This window comes from Xenopus laevis, chromosome 1S (genome assembly GCF_017654675.1).
Source record: "Xenopus laevis strain J_2021 chromosome 1S, Xenopus_laevis_v10.1, whole genome shotgun sequence".
In the NCBI taxonomy this organism is placed as follows: domain Eukaryota; kingdom Metazoa; phylum Chordata; class Amphibia; order Anura; family Pipidae; genus Xenopus; species Xenopus laevis.
The window spans coordinates 148,966,483-148,985,860 of record NC_054372.1 but is presented as its reverse complement, the minus strand read 5'-3'; the positions used below and the strand labels follow the sequence as shown (position 1 = coordinate 148,985,860).

At 39.6% G+C, this 19,378-nt stretch overlaps 1 protein-coding gene and 1 long non-coding RNA gene across 11 annotated transcripts in view; one reads left to right on the top strand and one right to left on the bottom strand.

Moving 5' to 3' along the window:
* ncor2.S (nuclear receptor corepressor 2 S homeolog) overlaps positions 1–7,596 on the bottom strand; it is a 230,682-nt gene extending 223,086 nt beyond the window's left edge. For 4 of the 10 annotated variants that reach the window (XM_018235570.2, XM_018235605.2, XM_018235561.2 and 1 more), the window contains exon 1: positions 7,217–7,594. The gene's annotated coding sequence lies outside the window, so the exon portion shown is untranslated. Of the gene's footprint in view, positions 1–7,216 lie in introns of all 10 variants that reach the window. The other 6 variants (XM_018235588.2, XM_018235552.2, XM_018235501.2 and 3 more) reach the window with 4 other exon arrangements.
* A 4,174-nt stretch (positions 7,597–11,770) lies between these two features.
* On the top strand, positions 11,771–14,120 carry LOC108706440. The gene is made up of 4 exons (XR_001934090.2): positions 11,771–11,903; positions 12,288–12,503; positions 13,870–13,918; positions 14,006–14,120. It is a non-coding gene; the product is annotated as an uncharacterized LOC108706440 (long non-coding RNA).
* The last annotated feature ends 5,258 nt before the right edge of the window (positions 14,121–19,378 follow it).

Genomic DNA, 19,378 nt, shown 5'->3' with positions numbered 1-19,378 from the left:
ACAGGTTTAATAAGCTGACTGGTGCTAAAACAACAGTTTTAAAATGCCATTATATTACAAATGTAATCAATTTCATAAAAGAAAATGCTGTAGACATTAATTAGAAGTGCACAGAACTTGAAGGCAAAAGAGTATGTCAAAGAGAATGTAAAAATTTGGAATGCACGGGGGGGGGGATTATAAATGCACTCTGCCTTGGGCACGCTGGCAAATTCGCCCGGCCCTAAGCCAGGGAGAGAATTATGGTACTTGGAGCTCCTTCATCTTTGCACCTTAAACTGGCCATAGATGCAAAGATCCGATCGTACGAATCATCGTACGATCGGACTTCCCCATCTCCCGACCTGCCACTAACCATTCAGATCAAATAAAGTACAAAAGAATAGATCAGCCGATGTTCTGCCCCTGACAGCAATCATATGAAAGTTATGTCTGACCAAAGCTAGTGACAGTCTCCCACTGAAAATCGTACGATCGGCAATACATACAGAGATATTACCCGCAGCCGACAGAAATCTTTTAACCTGTCTGATCGACCAAACGACCGATCTCTGCCAGACAAAAAATGTCGGGACTCTCCACACATGGTCCAAAAAATCGAGCGAATCCTGATCTTTGCGTCTATAGCCAGCTTAAGGCACGAGTCTCTTGTACACTAGTTCTGGCCCTACGTGCAGAATAGTAATAAACTAACTGAATACAACTCCAGTGCTACCAACCTCAAAATTCAAATTATATGACAGTATGGTCCTGCATAAGAAAAAAAGCCATTTACAACCAAAGAGGGTAAAAATAAATCTAAATCCATCTTCAGATACAGGATGGTATTTTCAGATTATTTTTGCATGTGTGGGAGTTGATTTTATGCAGGTTGCAAAACGTACCATGTATTTATCCTTCAATGTGAGCTCATTTGTGCTTATGACAAACAAGCCGATCCTTCTCCAATTTGGCTTCCCATGCTGGGAACCGAATTGGAATTGTCTTCCAATTCCCACTACAGAGCGACAGCTCTTTTCCTAGTAACTGGCAAATAAATTTGAACTTTTCTCCCCTGCGACCCATGCATTCGTGCTTTAGAATTGATTTTACAATCACTGACTGATGGGACTGCACAAGTCCAATACAATACAAATGGGAGAACAAAGACTGACACACACTGATATTTTGCAACTATAGAAAAAACAAAAAAAACTTGGTAATTATCTTATACCATAGCCCACTGTCTGTTAATAGGTCAGTGACAAGGACATCCTGTGTGTAACGGACTCCTAATCTTTTGAGACAGGTTGCAAATGCCATGTACTTTACCTTGATGTTGCTGATGCATATGTTGTCCATTTGACACTGTGAAATAAAGTTATCTGAAAAAAGTGCAGACATGTCATATCACATGGCCTCCTTTGCTTAGTCAGGGTTTACAAAGTGTCAAATATAACCCCTTGTTTCCGTCACCCAGTGAAAGTAGAAAAGGTGCTCCACTTAATGAAGTCCCCTGTTCAGCTGTCAAAAGCACAACACTGCACCCAAGCACTGTACAAAATGCGTGGCAGTTACAAAGCTTCTGCTATTAAAGTATGAGGGAATTCCCAAAAGCGCATGGTATCCTCACATCACTCTCCTGTACACAGGAAGCCGGAAAAGCAAATCCAAATAAACAGAAAGAGTTTCTTTTGCTGGTTGGATTCAATTCTCTGGCCCCAGGATGAGATAAACACTGATATGCTTGAGGAGGTGAAGGAGGATAATCTGAGAAAGCACAAGTGCCAGTGTAAGAAGATTGATATGCAAGTGCATGAGTATCAGATGTCAAGAGAGACAGACACAAACAGAGCCACATTCCACATAGCAGTTTCCTAATCTTTAACACTACCGGTGCTGGAATCAAACTCCCTGCTATTTTATTTTAGCCCCACCTTCACGTTAAACTGAAGGTTACACCGGCAACATAAATCTGCTCCTTTACCAAGTGTACTTGTACGTGAAGGCAACTGATTTAGATTGGTCATTTGTTAGCAGAGAAAAGCCACAGCAGATTTATGCATCAAGTTCTTCTGGAAAGACAACACAATTATTATTAGCATGTATTATATTATTAGCATGTATTTATAAAGTGCCAACACACTCTGCAGCAATAGAGGGTGTATAACTTGCACCACTGCACGGTGGTATGTACGTATAACTCTATTTATAAAGCCGTATTATTATACACAGTGCTGAGCAATTTTACAATACAGAAAAGTACACACCAAGAATAATAAATATATGTTTATAATAAGCAATGTTTAAGTATCTGCTGTAACTATGCAGAGTTTAAATCCCATGTGGTAATCGAGTAAAAAGGAAGTCTCTGTCCCGTACAGCTTACACTTTCATTGGTAAAACTGGTGTATTTGCTTCAGAAACACAACTACGGTTTATCTAAACAAGCTGCTGTGTAGCCATGGGGGCCAAGCACAAGATACACAGTAGATAACAGATAAGTTCTAAAGAATCCGATTGTATACTACAGAGTTTATCTGTTATCTGTTGTGTATCATGTGCCTTTTCTCATTTTCAGCTTTCAATGGATGCCCCCTAGGCTACACAGCATCTTGTTTATATAAACTATCATGAACAAATGGCAGCTATGAAACCACTGCATGTGTGAAGTACCACCCTGAACAGCATGGGGGCCCATTTTTGGGTCCTCACCCATTCGTTAAATAGGCTGATGTGTTTTTCCCTAACAAAACCTACTAAAAGCAACATGTTCCACTGCCTAAATATTGTAGCTATGTAGCTAGATATAACATGGCTATAGCTCCAAAATGCTTGTTTATATGCATTTTATCCTCTGGCATATCTAGAGAACAGATAATGCTGTGTGTGCCCCTGACTTTATGTTATTTATTTTCAACATGAATCCCCTTTAAAAGCAATTGTATTTGGATTACCATCTCTGGCTACTCTCATCGACGGTCTAATGGCTTAAAGCTTGGGCTCTCAGCTCTGGATGTATTCCCAGCAAGGTAAGCTTTTATTCCATTACAGAGACATTTGTACAGAGTGTCTCTTGTCTAATCAAAAATCCAGCCTCTTAATTAACGAAGAGCTTGTGTTCCAGCAGAGTGACAGCAGTTTGCGAGGACATAGCTTAGGAAAGGCACATGTTGATCTGAAAAAGCTGGGCTATAAAACCTCCCTCTAATATCGTTTTGGTAGTGTGATTAAAGGAGACATTTTGTGGAAAAAATAAGAACATTCCAGTGTGCTATACTCATTTAGATATAGAAGAATTGTGCTTAAAAAGTAGTGTTTCAGGCTGATTTATTGAATATGTCTGCAAAAACCCTAATAATCTCTCCCTTCCTTTCCATTTCCTGCTCCCTGAATTCCCAGGCTGTGCAGGGGAGCCTGTGGCTCTCAGCTCACTGCACTGTAGGACAGGAACCAATCAGCAGCTAGCAGGACCTGATAGGGAACTGAAGCCTGTCTTTGCTTGTGTGACTGCAGGGCTGTGATTGGCTGTCCCCCTCCTACTGTGCTTCTGGCAGGGATGACAGGACACACCAACCTCTCATTTGAAACACAGACAGGGACCAGTGAACATCTTTAAGAAGCTCCAATAAAGGGCTGATTTTTAAAGATAATATTAATTTTTAGCACCATGTAAAAGCAACACCATATATTACTTATAATTGCCTGCAAAATTAGGTTTTTTTTTCATTTATCCTATATATCTCTTTAAAAAGGTCTTGTTCAGATAATTTTTTAAAACTGCACACATCTACAGAGATCTCGACTAAACCCATGTCAGTAGGCTTATGACAATTTACCCCAGCCATTTTTTTGAGACTTTATTTCATTACCAGTTACTATTTAAGGTAATGGCACAGGGGCACTTTGTTGGTCGGTAATCGCAGAGAAAAGCGCCTGAAAATACCTTTCCATTGGGAAATGAAGGAATCATTATTACTAATATGTATTACATATTCTGCAACACAATACAATAAAGGAGTTTATACAATGAAAATACAGAATTACATACATAACTGATACAAGAGGTGAAGAAAGCCCCGCTCTAAAGAAGTCCAACTACTGCAGATAATGGATAGCGCACCCGATTTGAAAAGCAAAATTAATTTATTACAAAAAAGAAGAAAAAAATAAGCAAAGAAAATACACAAAACATAATTAAAATCAAAAATGAGTTCATTTCTGAATTTGATTATGTTTTGTGGGGAGTCACCAATGGATTAGCACCCCGTAATTCGATTTAAAGGGTGTGCGCCTTCTCCCTTTATTTTGTATATGTAATTCCCGCTCTAAAGAAGATCAGATGGTATTCTAAAGAAGTGATTTCCACCCTATATACACATGCTGTACCCATGGATCAGTTGGCATGTATAAACATAGTTCAACATTAAAGGTGAAATAAAGGAATAATCCTTTTTATAATTTTTTTATAATTGTATTTGATCCTAAATTATATAAATCCTTATTGGTATTAAAGCTATTTTATTGGCTTTGTATAATATGTTCTTTGGAAAACAAGGTATGCTAAGCCTTGCAGAAAGATCCCTTCCAGAGGAAGCCCCAGGTTCATCCATTCCAATAGTAGATCCGATCGCTATGCTGGCCAAAAATAAACCAATGCAGATTTGCGGCCTGTAATTATAGGTATGGGGCTAGTACTAGTCATAGGTTTTATCATGTCTTCTATGTAATAGTTCCTCTGTGCAGGGAAATGTTGCTACTACAGACATCAACAACAATAATATATACACGCCTATGCATAGCAATCATAGCTTAATTACGTGTGAGCTTGTGTAATTGATAATGAGAATATGTGTCATGATTTCCTCCCAAGGCATTTATGGGAGAATGTAATAAAAGTCACAAACAGCAAAACAATTTGCACAAATAAGAATAAAAATTCCTTAAAATGTTATTGCATTTTCGAATTTGAATTGCGCATTGCCCACTTTTGAGAAGTGCTCAAAGGTGTCGTAATCTTTTGGAGCAAACATAATTTTTTTAATAAGACGTTTTATTATATTCCCTGCGCACTGGCGCAAACTATAACATTCGCAAACCTTCTTTAAATGTCTGAAGTGGTCGCTAAACAAATTCCAGGTTTGCAAAAGCTATATTAAATTCTCGCAAAAGAACATTTATTCGCACAAAAGCATAACTTTTCACATTGCAAATACTTTTCCATTACCGACTTTTATTATATTCCCCCATTAAAGTACTATACAACTACAAGACAGACATGTTTGAATGTAACAGGAGATGCCCAAATTCAGGGTCATGAGATTGAGAGTAAGAGGATTTAATGAGGTCATTACCATTATGGGAACTACTACAGCTACATCAATTAGAGCACCATGAAAAACACATCCTCATTTTATTATGCATAGCAAATACAGGTATGGGATACATTATCCGGAAACCTGTTATCCAGAAAGCTCAGACTTACGGAAAGGTCTTCTCCCATAGACTCCATTTTAATCACATAATCCAAATTTTTAAAAAAAAAGCTTTACTTTTTCTCTGTTTTAATAAACAAGGTTTAATCAATCCTTATTGGAAGCAAAACCAGGTTATTCTGTTAATATAAAGTTTACATGATTTTCTAGTAGACTTAAGGTATAAAGATCCAAATTACTGAAAGATCCGTTATCCGGAAAACCCCAGGTCCCGAGCATTCTGGATAAAAGACCCCTTACCTGTACTGTATATTCTATTAAATACCCGTCTCTTAAATCACATGATCAGCTTTAGGCACCACTAGTCCAATGCAAACTTCTTCATATGTAAATGGCCCTTTAATGATCCGGTTACGGAGTAATATTAATAAATACATGTAATAATAATCTGTGTATTCATAAAAGACTCATTTTTAGTATTTTGCACTATATATACACACACAGACACACAAATATACTGAATGAAAGTAAAACTAAAAGATAGCACAGTAGGTTGTGTAAGTATGAGCAGTGTGAGGCCTTGTACCAGTGGGCCATGATGTTGTTATTCATACCCAGAGCCTTCGTGCCAGTGTGGGGAAGTTACTCCTCCTGTCACCAAGCTGCTAAAGCTGTTTTTTTATTTGTAAGCAACCTTAGCACTTTGTGTTCCCCTGCACTACATTGATTTTACTTTTCTTTCACTGCCGCTGTTTCAATGATCTCAGCAGTGGCCTAGTCTTTAGGAGGAGGGAAAAAAAAACACACATAATCTCTGCCATTTCTTGCTTCTGCCTCTAGGCCACTCCGGGGAGAAGTTCTAAATATGTCGTGCAACTGCCAAGACTTTCCCGGCAAATGCTGCCTGCAGAGGGAGGGAGAATGGAGGAGGGGAGTAGAGATCCCCCACCAAACAGCCGGTGAGATCCCAAACTCCAAGCTGCTGGATTTTACAGATGGAGCAGCAAATATTACTAATAATTGTATATGGATTACTAGCACACACACTGCCATGCTATGCCCCCTGCCATTATAAGGTGTAGAGTGGGATTAGTGTGCCCTGATGATGCAGTGATGGGATCATGTCCAATACAGGCAGGGGTTGGGGTATGTATACAAGAGACAGCTCACACACATACATGTATATGGACATATTTACAGCATTTTTGTCAGAGCCGAGTACAATCCAGCACCCCCATTTGAACAGAATTCTTCTAGTGGTGAAGCTGGAGGTTGTTACTACCCAGCACCAGGTTAGCCATGCCATTCAGGAGTTTAAGGGTACATCACTACATGAGTGTCAGCTCCTATGTAAATACCCCATGTGACTTCCCCTATCATTGCAGGAAAACACAACACACAGCAGTTCTCACAGCCCTGCAGCTCAGCAGAAAGTGACCCACACACTGCAAAGCAATGCTGCTCCCCTCCCAAATATCTCACCCCCTTGTATCTAATAGAAAGCCTTAGTTCCCCTTTAATGATGAAGGTTCCAGCTTCTAGGGGTGTATATCCCTGCTCTGAGTGAATTACATCAGCCCATGCAATACTGTCATCACAAACAATATATTATAAGCCAACACAACCAGGGACATCAGACCTGTGGCCCTACCGATGTTGCAGAACTACAACTCAATACAGCCACCTTCTGTGGAAGGATGATGGGAGTTGTAGTTTACCAACACACAGGGCGCCGCAGATCAGACTTTCCTGTTGTAGAGAGAGCGACGATGAACGCACTGTTTCCCTGGCTCTTCCCTTACCTCTGGATCCATAATGGCTCTTTTCAGCCCAGTCCCCAGCACGCCCTGAAGCCTCTCAGTAAGAAGAATGCAAAGCTCTGGCGATCCAGAGAGTCAGCGACCCCGGTACAGATCCAGCGGGCTCCCGTGCCCTTTCCTTATAGGATAAATCCAGAGAATCCCCGGTAGCTGTTGCCTCGGTGCCGAGCTCTAAGATGTCTGTCTGGAGCTGCTCTCCCTGCTCTGTGCGGATTTAGAGAGCAGCAAGTTTGTGCTCATGCTTTGCTTTGCCTGTGTCTGGGATTCTGCTAGAGATTCATGGCACCGTTCCAGCCAAGGCTTCCACCAAACAAAATAGCTTGCACATTTCTTCCTGGCTTGTCTTAAAGGGACATGCTCACTTTTTTCTGCTTAGGGCTTTCGTTTGTGGGTGGTGGTGTTTTCTCCCTCTATTATGCTTACACATATATATATTTTCTTTTTCTTAAAGGAGACATTTAGTGTAAAAAAATAAGAATGTACCAGTGCGTTATACTCATTTAGCTATAGAAGAATTCTGCTTTAAAAAGTAGTGTTTCGGGTTGATTTAATAAATATTTCTGCAAAAACCCTAATAATCCCTCCCTCCCTTCCACTTCCTGCTCCCTGAATTCCCAGGCTGTGCAGGGGAGCTGGTGGCTCTCAGCTCACTGCACTGTAGGACAGGAACCAATCAGCAGCTAACAGGACCTGATAGGGAACTGAAGCCTGTCAGTGCTTGTGTGACTGCAGGGCTGTGATTGACTGTCCCCCACCTACTGTGTTTCTGGCAGGGACACGCCCACCCCTGAAACACAGACAGGAACCAGAGAACATCTATAGTGAACTCTAATAAAGGGGCTAATATTAATTTTTAGTACCATATAAAAGCAGCACCATATATTACTTATTATTACCTACAAAATTAGGGTGTGTTTCAATCATCCTATATGTCTCCTTTAAAGACTAAATCCTATAATTAGGGATGCACCAAATCCATACCTCCCAACTGTCCCTTTTTCGGAGGGACAGTCCCTCTTTTGACAGCTCAACCCGCAGTCCCTCATTTGTACTGGAAAGTCCCTCTTTTCTATGCACTGAACAGCCAGAAAAAGAAACAAAGTTTCTCACTTAATTGGCTTTTAGCAGAGAGCCCAGAACAGCCACAGGTGCAAATAAGATACTTTGTAACAATTTTGAGACACAAAAACACAGTTTAGATAAGGAGAAATATTTTCAAACTTTCATAACCTGCCAAATTTTGTAAAACAAACATGGTAATTAGGGGGTGTGGCCACAGAAAGGGGTGTGGCCAAAAATTGCTGCGCTACGTGCGGGAAAAAATTTTTTGTCCCTCTTTTTACTTCCAAAATGTTGGGAGGTATGCCAAATCCACTATTTTGGATTCGGCCGAACCGCCGACTCCTCTATTTTGGATTCGGGCCAAATACAGAAACCGAATCCGAACCCTAATTTGCATGTGTAAATTAGGGGTGGGAAGGGGAAAACATTTTTTAATTCCTTGTTTTCTGACAAAAAGTCACGCAATTTCCCTCCCTGTCCCTAATTTGCATATGCAAATTAGGATTCGGTTTGGCCAGGCAGAAGGATTCATCCGAATCCTGCTGAAAAAGGCTGAATCCTGGCCGAATCCCGAACCCAATCTTGAATTCGGTGCATCCCTACCTATAATAATTGTAATTATAGTCTCGTCAGGGCCGGATTTACCTAGCTGGCACCCCTAGGCCCGCTGACATTCACCGCCCCTGTCCCCTCCTTTTTATTTCCGCTAATTTTCATCATCGGGACCAGAGCAATGGGGATTGGCGCACAGGAAATTTAAAAAACTATTTTATCTCCTGTGCATCCCCAGTGTTTCTGAACAAATGTGGGTGTGGTTGGGCAGCATGCCGCCCCTAAAATCCTGCCACCCGGGCCGTTGTGGCCTTTCCACATATATGGGCCTTGAATACCTGGGAGCTTACTGATTTACAATAAAAAAAACGGTGGCATTTATATGAACCTAATAAACCTGCAGGCATCCAATTAGCTTCCTTAGGGGGTAGTGTAATAAAATGTGCAACGTTTGCCCAGCTGTAGTTACCTGTAGCAACCAATCTGATGGTTGTTGTGAAACTGCTGACCTGCTGCAAACGTTACTAGAGTTATATAGAACCACAAGCGTGAAAATTTCAAGTGCATTCACAGAAGAATTATAAACATTCTCTAGTATTCCACATGTAAGATATGTACAGGTATGTGCCCTATTCATTTGGTGCAAAAAATGTGCTGCCGCATTGGAGGCAGTCTGCTGTGGGAAACCTAGAGCTGCTTCCTGGTTTGGAGGTTGTAGCAGTTCTGGGGTTCCCTTGTGTCAATAAGCACAGTGTTAAGTGCAACTATATGGAAGTCCAGGGAACACCTTTTGCTACAGTTACCTTTAGGGGCACATTTACCAAGGGTCGAATATCGAGGGTTAATTAACCCTCGATATTCGACCATCAAAGTAAACTCCTTGAACTTCGAATATCGAAGTCGAAGGATTTTGCGCTATTCCTACGATCGAACGATCAAAGGAATAATCCATCGATCGAAGGATATTCCTTCGATCAGGAAATTGTTAGGAAGCCTATGGTGACCTTCCCCATAGGCTAACATTGGTCCTGGTAGGTTTTAGGTGGCGAACTAGGGGGTCGAAGAAATTTTTAAAGAGACAGTACGTCGACTATCATATGGTCGAATAGTCGAACGATTTTTAGTTCGAATCGTTCAATTCGAAGGTCGTAGTGGAAGGTCGAAGTAGCCCACTCGATGGTCGAAGTAGCAATATTCGACCATTCGAAATTCGAACTATTTTTCCTCTATTCCTTCACTCGAACTTACTAAATGGGCCCCTTTATGTATAGGATTTTTTGTGCAAATGACTGTGGGCATATTGGCATGAGCACAACTGCACTAGGTCTCTTATGACCCCTTACATCTATTATTATAATAGGACATGTTGGATTATTTTGCAGTCACATTGTTTTGCCTACCGCCCTTCCCCCCCCCTTTCGCCACCTCTCCCTATAACCTTATCCCATTTAAACATGAAACTGAAAAGTATTAAAATACACTGGAAAATTCTCAGAATGAGGCAAAATTGAGGAGGGCATGGCCAGGGTATAAAACCATATGGTGGGGCATGGCCAAAAATTTGAATGCGTTCAGGTCTCTCTTTGGGTTGCTTTCATATACACTAGTACTTCAACTAGAAAATAAACCCATAGGAACTGTATATGCCAGAGTTGAACTTGAAGGCCCAGAATAGTGATCCCTAACCAGTAGCTCATGAGCAACATGTTACTCACCAACCCCTTGGATGTTGCTCCCAGTGGCCTCAAAGCAGGTGCATATTTTTTGAATTCCTGACTTGGAGGCAATTTTTGGTTGAGTAAAAACCAGATATATTTCTAAATAGAGCCTCTTGTAGTCTGCCAGTCCACAAAGGGGCTACCAATTGACAATTACAGCCCATATTTTGCAACCCTAAGGACTTTTAGCATGATTATGTTGCTCTCCAACTTTTTTTTAGATTTAAATGTGGCTCACAGGTAAAAAAAAGGTTGGGGACCCCCGGCCTAGAGTCCTGCAGCGTGTCAGATACCTGCAAAAAACGCAGGTCCCCTGTGGAATGAGGGTAGGATTTTCAGGTAGTGTAATACAGGTTGGGTTGCGGGTCTCATCTAAATTTCTTATTTTATATTTTCTATATTTTAGTCCTTTTAAAATTTAACAACTTGTTTCTGTCCCGCCCACTTTTGATGACATCTCTTCCGGTTTGCAGCAACATCGCATCACTTCCTGTTTGATGGTGGTCAGCAGGATGCGGGTCGGGTAGTGGATCAAAGTGGGTAAATATGCGGGTTGCAGGTCGGGTCACGGGCTGTGGGTTGCAGGTTCGGGTCCGGTCTGGATCTTAGAAATTATGTATGTTGTAAGAAATATATGTATGTTGTTATATTACTAGGAGATGGATATATAAGTAATATTACAAGGCATGAGTAGAAAGTAAGTACAAAGAACACACAAGGTAACCAAAAAGGAATTTGACCACTCTTTACAAGGATCGCAGAAATAGGTAACAACCATGGCACGAAAATATCTGCCTATATTGTTTGCTTATCACACTTAAAACTTAATTTGTGACAACTGGCAGAACAATTGCCTGAGGGTCTGACTGCACCAAGGCCCAGACCCTCTGAGGCCTTCTGGGGATACTGCTGTGTGATGTCAACCACAAAAATTATGTTACTGTATGTGACAATAATATCTGTGTGTGTATGGCCAGCTTAATGGTCATCCTACCTAGAGCAGGTTTGGTATATTTCCACTTTCATAGCAAGACATTCGGGGGCTAAAATAGTCCATGCCAGCCATTATTGGGTCCCACAGCAAAATCGTATTAACCCTATTCCCACTCCTGAAATCTTACATAAAGCAATCTGTTCTTCATCTAAAAATTATATGTTTCCAATTTGCCTCGGGGGGGGGGCGTATGTGGAGGATTTATTTCCTCATCTGGAAAAAAAATCCTCAGACTTTTCACCGATTGTTTGGTGTCAACCCATAGGTGGACTCAAAAGGAAATGGGAAAATTCTCCTAAATGCCGGTTTGGAGAGAACAAAAGACACTGGTGTTCTGTCAAAGGTATCGTTTGATTTTGGCACATTGCAATGCCCTTCTACTCACAAGCACAAGGTTGGAGGCAGCCATATCAAAGTTTATACAGAACAACAAGTTCAAGTTCAGATGTGGAACAGGTGCTGTGTGTGGTAATGGTTATCCTTATACCCTCATTCAAGAACTTGATTGCAAATGCCTAAATATTTTAAACATCAAGTTAAAAAGGCAGAGAAAAACAGAAGCAGACCCAATGGCATTTTTAATAATGATAATAATAATAATAATAGTAATAATGATAATGTAATAATATCTGCTAAATAATGATACATGCCTTTATGTTGGTTTTCCTAAATTTATTTTGAAATTGTGACATTCTGCTTGCTTGGTTTGTTTGTTTTTTTATTTCAGTAATCCAGCTAATGAATCCTTTCTTTGAAAACCTCTGAGGTCAGGACTAGACTGGAGTCTTTCTTATTGTGCTGAGTGCAGCTCAACAGAACAAACATTGTTCACAAGCAAGTCTTATAGTTCTTTGGCTACAGCTCAAATATTTTAGACGATGCAGTATTTAGTACCCAAATATTGGGTCTTGGACCAAAATGTATTTCCCAGCTCTGATACACAGTAAGTTATGGCTCTGGGTTACAGAATATAAAAACAGTTATATTCATATATGTGAGTAGCCACTAAAAAGGAAATCACATAAAATGTGTTATTTGTGCATACAGTCCTTGTGTGAAAGTGTAAATGTAAACGGTGTAGGCTCAACAGCTTTCAAAATGCATCTCTCCTGGGGGAAAAACAGCAACATTTCAGAGTTGGAGGAGTGCCCACTGGTTTCGGGTTCTCTGATTAAGCCTCAAGGCCAAGGTATTTAGGTACTAAACAGTAATCCTGCAAGCCTGCATGTCATAGATTAGGGCTGTCGCAAGGCTGACATCCTAATTATTAATTTCTTTACATGTATACCTTAGGAGGTACAGTGCTCTGTAAAATTTTTGCACATAATACAGTAATAGATTTATGACAGTAGTGTAATTTGACTGAGATTTAGGGCAACGTAAGACTTTGTGTTTCTGCCACAGTTGCTCTTAGGGTAAGGCCACACGGCGCGATTTCGCCGCGATTCGGCGCTGGGCGAGTTGTCGCTGCGGTTTTAAGCGTTTTTTAAGCCGCAATAGCTTTGTTAACTTTGGCGCTGGCGTCAATGCAAATCGCGGCGAAATCGCTGTGCTAATTCACACGCGGCGATCCTTTTTCTATTGTCGCCCGAAGTTGCCTCGCTGGGCGTTTCCGGGCGACAGTAGAAAAAGAATCGCCGCGTGTGAATTAGCGCAGCGATTTCGCCGCGATTTGCATTGACGCCAGCGCCAAAATTAGCAAAGCTATTTCGGCTTAAAAAACGCAGCGACAACTCGCCCAGCGCAGAATCGCGGCGAAATCGCGCCGTGTGGCCTTAGCCTTAGAGAGAGGGAGACAAAGGTACTCTGTCTACAGATGGTAAAGATAAGGTACTCTGTCTACAGATGGTAAAGATACTCTGGTTACAATATCACAACGGCACCAAAGCAACTGTATGCACCAAAAGGCACCAAAACTGTAGCATCTGCAGTCACAGATCGATTGTCTGTTTGCAGCATAGACTGTGCTATGCTTGGTCCAGAAACTACATTTGACCTATGCAAGCACTTTGCTGATCCAACATTACTGTTAAAAAGTAAATACTTTGTACCAGCCATCAGTGGAATCAGTTGTTGCTCACATCACCAACACCATTCATTAAAGGCACTTGCTTGCAAAACCTCTCCTTGCACAATTTTGGTGCCAAGGGCTAATTCCTCCTGCCAATCAGTTCAAATAAATGACTTTATATAGTTTTGAGTTGAATAACCAGTGAGTCTAAAAACTTTCTATCATGTGTTTGTGGCTGATCGGTCTTGATAGTTATATAATGCCTAGAATCAAAGAATTTCCTTTTGTTTATTCATAGTGACAGCTCTGGTGTACATGCCTGAAGACGTTGCCCTATAACACAAAAGGTAAACTTTTCCAGTTTTATTCCTGTTGAGAGGTGATTTCAGCTCCCAATCTTGGACCAAACTAATCAACCTTCTCTGTCTTTGCAGCACTCTGTATGTCAACATTTTGGAAGCCCTGTACCTCACAACATCTGTGCAGATAGTTGCGTGAATCTGAATGACCGCAAAAATGAAAGAATCTCAATAAAAATATTTTATTTTATTCTTATTCTTGCATTTCGCTTTTCTTGTAGTCCTGCATATATGCAACACATACTGGATTGCTTGGTTTGAACATAACTGACAATGAAAGAAGTGGCAAGGATGCAAATTGTAACAACCTTGATGTTTAGTTTGCAGAAATCATCTTTGTGATTAAAAAAGCAATTCACTTCACAGAAGTAAATGTTGCATGGCAAGACTGCAACCAACTTACCCAGCGAGCTTTGCTGCTAAGTGGTTCTGACATTATTTACATTTATAGGGAATTTCTTATGTGAAATAAGTGAAGTGGAGTATATTTAATAAGAGAAAAGCAACCTTGTAGAAATCTGTAATCTATTAGGGTTTCCATGGTATGAAGGCCTGGATAAGTTATATTTATGAGTGGCATTTTTAGTCATAAATTAATTAGTCCTTAAGTCCTTTAGGAGGCTGTAAGAACTGGCTGAATGATGTTACCCCTAGGGATGCTATAAATAGTTTAGAGGATAATGAATAAGGGTTGACTGAAGGATGAGAAATCTACACAAGCTGCAGTGAATTTAAGAGAGCAAAGGAAACATATACATAAATAAGACAAGCAACATACCCTGGGAATTACAGAGGATTTCACTTGTCACTGTTTTTCTCCTGCATGTACTTTAAAATAGTACCATAGGGGCTTGACTTAAATGCATACATTTTCATCCAACTGACCTACTACCTAATAACCAGGCGAGTCAAAAAAAAAAAACAACCATAATATTAATTGTACAGGTATGGGATCTGTTATCTGGAAACCCTTATTCAGAATTACAGAAAGGCCGTCTCCCATAGACTCCATTTCATCCAAATAATCCAATAATTTTTTTCTGTAGTAATAAAAACAGTACATTGTACATGATACAGACTAAAATATAATTAATCCTTATTGGAAACAAAACCAGACTATTGGGTCTATTTAATGTTTAAATGAGTTTCTTCTAGACTTAAGGTATGAAGATCCAAATTACAGAAAGATCTGTTATCCAGAAAACCCCAGGACACGAGTACTCTGGATAACATGTCCCATACTTGTACTTTCAATACATCTAGAGCAGGGGTGCCCAAAATGTAGATCGTGGTCTACCAGTAGACCTTTAGCTGGTGATCAGTAGCATTTTTAACAAAACATCCCTAAACATCCCCTAAAATGTATTGCTTATTTACTGCAGCAAAAATATGTTTTTTTAAGACATAGGATATGCAATCATAGGATATACTGTAATTACAAGCAACCCTTATGGGCAGATTCAAATTTGAATTTTCAAGTTTTTTTATGGCCAAAACTGTCAAATTGGCCTAGGGAATTGTTAAAATTTGATTAGAGGTTTTTTAAAAATTCAAATTAGTTTTTCGAGATTTATCATACTCTGGCCCTTTAAGAACTCTAATTCGACTATTCGTCACCTAAAACCTGGCAAATTGCTGTCCGGGGATCAATTTGGAATTGTTTGCTTGCATTCGATTCGAATTGCAATCCTATTCCACAGAGTTTGGGAAATTCTATTTTTTTTAAATAAATTTCGATTGGTCGAATTCCGAGTTCATGGAAGTTTATGGGAGTTTTAAAAAAATCCCATGAATTCAATATTCGACCCTTGATAAATCTGCTTTTTTAAGAGGCATTGCTTAGAGTTTGAACACAGTGTAACTCAGAGTGACCTTTTTATAAGTCTGTCTGTGTTCCAGTGTTTATGCTTTAAATAAAACTTTGATGAATGAATTTTCTGTGCACTGAAGGGAATAAGATGTAAACTTTGGGAACTTCAGGCGACTTCAGGAAACGAAGAGCTCTGACTGCCATCCTGCCAGCAATTTACATTGTAGCCGGCGGGAATACAGTTTGGGGAGATTTGTCGCCCGAAGAAGAAGCAATTTGTTGCTGAGTGACTAATCTCCTGAAATAGCAGCATCTGCCCTTACCCTTAAGGTAATAGGCCCCAGGCCTATTCAGATGTCATTTGTTCAAACTTGAAAACAGAGGGGAAAATAAACAGAAATTTTCCCCAGCAAAATTCACTTTAAAAACCTATTGTTTAGGTTTTAGTTCTTCTTTGACTTTAAATCATGTCTTAAAATATTATTTTCATTACAATGCCCCGACAAATTCTTACATTTAAACTTTTCTGTTTTTTTTTTTAATAAATGTTGTGACTAGACGTGGCCTTTTCGGTTTACTTACTATAATTTATATTTATATCATTTTTTTTCTACGTCATTGTCAATTTCCAAAGAAGAATAATTAATCCTGAAGGAATAAGGAGAACATAAAAGAACACACAGACCAATGTTATTGATTGTCTTTTGCTGAACTTAAACCCTCATTACTTTGTTAGTGGTCCAGAACTAACCAAATATTTGGATTGACAGTAGTCTACCTTGATAGCACTGGTGGGCACCCCTGCAAAAAAAAATCTTTAGATGGGCTCAGTGTGAACAGTCTCTCCTTCCTCGTCCACTTCCCGATCTGCTTCCTATATGCTTGTACCTGCATGTTTTCCGAGAAGTTGGGCTGGGAAGGATGAACTGGATACAGGAGACCCTGTGGTCCAGGTCCCCTGTTGCTGGGGCTCTCCTGTAATCAAAATATACAGTATACATTTTGCCCGCCAAAAATTAACCTTTATTAACCTTTATTTCCCAGTGCAAAGACCTTTCTGCCCTACACCACTGTAAATCCAACATTATATTCTCTGGTGAAAATGAAATGGTCTTTTAGTTGAGAGTGTCCTCAAGCAGAGAGTGAGTATCAACAATCTTTCAGTGAGGTTCATTCTGCTGAGTTCTCAGCGGGTTAGTAATTACTGTAACAAAGTGTCATGCCAAACTTTAAAACAACCAAATGTTTTGCTCTTACCAGGAGAATGTCTTTATGCACAAATCTGGCCTTCAAAATAATGTTCTGATGAAAGAAGTACAGAGACAGATTTTTCAAGGTCAATGACCCTTCATGGGGGGCAGAAAAACGGTCTTCCAGGAAAGAAAACTTAAATCATTCCCATGTTTACAGTGAAGGGGGTACTGGCAGCAGCCTTGATAGTATGTATATCATTAACTCCTTCTGCGTCACCCTCCCATGACCGAGGCTATGCACTTATGCAGCATGAGCAAACTTGTGCAATTGTAAGATCTATTAAGTGCAGCCCTCTCTATATACCTATGATTAATATCTGTATTTGTAAGTGTAACGCTAATGCCACAGGTGGCTTTTTTATGCCACATGGTGACATAATTATGCCAATAATGTATTCACATTAAATTCACTGAATCAGGCAAAAGGCTAAAACATTAATTTCTGATAGACATCAAATTGTAGAGCTGCTGAACAAAAAGCTAAATAATTCAAATCCATAACAAATAAACAATGAAGGCCAATGGCAAATTGTCTCAGAATATCACTTTATAGTTGAACTATCCCATTTTGTCTCAAAGTCTGTAAATATATTTATTGTTTGTAATTTATTTTAATATACCCACAATTTTTGTAAAACAAACATTAAAGGGCAGATTTATCAATGTTCGAAGTGAATTCAAGGGAATTTTCTAAGTAAGAAAATTCGAAATTCAAAGTAATTTTTTGGATACTTCGACCATCGAATAGAATACTACGACTTCGATTTTACTTCGACTTTGATTCGAAGTATAAATCGTTCGAATATTCGACCATATGATAATCTAAGTACTGTCTCGTTAAAATAAACTTCGACTTCAATACTTTGCCAAATTAAACCTGCCGAAGTGCTATGTTAGCCTATGGGGACCTTCTACAACCATTTTCTAAGTCTTTACACATCGAAGTAAAATTCTTCGATATTCGAATTCGAAGTATTTTAATTCGATGGTCGCCGGCGTCCATTCCAACACTGGCGACCAATCAGTGGGCGAGAAGACGCTGGTGTCACAGCGCTGCGACCAGCAGGATCCATGTGGAGGAACAGGGCGCCGCCATCTTGGACCGAAGCATGGCTTCAGTGTCGGTGAGTATCAGTTTCCTTTACAAAACTAGCAATCCTAATAAGTGATTACCACATTCCCCCTGCCCCAAACGTACCATGGTCTCAAACCATTAAAAATGATATTTATATTTATATTTACAAGAAAAATTGCCGTGCAGGTACAGGACCAGGTCTGAGTCAGCTCAGCAACAGCCTGCACTCCATGACCGTCTCTCACTGCTCCAATCACCTCACACTGTTACCCTTCTCTTCCAATACCCTTTGTGTGCAGCTCCACCCTGTGTGTTTTTTTGGACATTTCATAATTACATATTTGAAATTATATATTTGAGTGAAAGCTACCATACCTTGAGGCAATAGAAGGCATAGCCAGATGTATTGTATTTTACAATTTTACAATTGCTTTATTATATTCTCTGAAGAACACCTCATCTACTGCAAGTAACATGCAAGCATGCAAACAAGGAATGATGTTTATGTGTGTGTGTTGGTGTGTGTGTGTAATATAGGTAAAACGCAATTTTTTGGAATCGAATCTCCGTCATTCCCACTGGAGCGTTAAATTATTGTGCACAAAGTATTTTATTTAATCAGAACTTCATTACTATAACCTGAACAGAATTAATTACTAGGTTTATCACCATGTGTGAATATGACAGAGGCACATGAATAGCTTAGTTGTTTGATCAGGAGAGAGGAGGGAGGCAGAACCTAAGAAGAAACCACTTTATGTTCTGATGAAGGCTTTAATCAGCAGAATTGCGGTCCTCTTCTTGACTGTGAATTCTGATAGAGCATTGATGTACAATAACAGAGGATAATGTAGTTCTAAATTGTAAGCTTTCCAAGTCTCTTGTGGCTGGTTTTACTGGCTTTTACTGACAAAAGAAAATATGTTTAAATATGATTTATAAATATGAAGCAGCACTGACTTTTTGTGAAAGCACATGACCAGACAAAATGACCTGAGATGCCTGCCTGCACACCAATATTACAAGTAAAAATTATACTTGTTGGTTCAGGAATAAGATTTTATATGGTAGAGTGAGTTGAGTGAATAAACAATGTAATTTAGAAATAAAAACTACACCATCAAAACATGGCAGCATCCCTTTAACCAAATCGGACTTTTAGATGTTTCTGAATATATTTTTCGAGGTTTTCGAGGTATTCATATTTTTTTGCACATTGTTCCCCCCTTTTTTGGCTCACAATGTTTATATTCTGTTCTTGTGCAATTACAATTGTGGTTTTAGAGATTGTGAGTTTAGTCGTGGTTTCA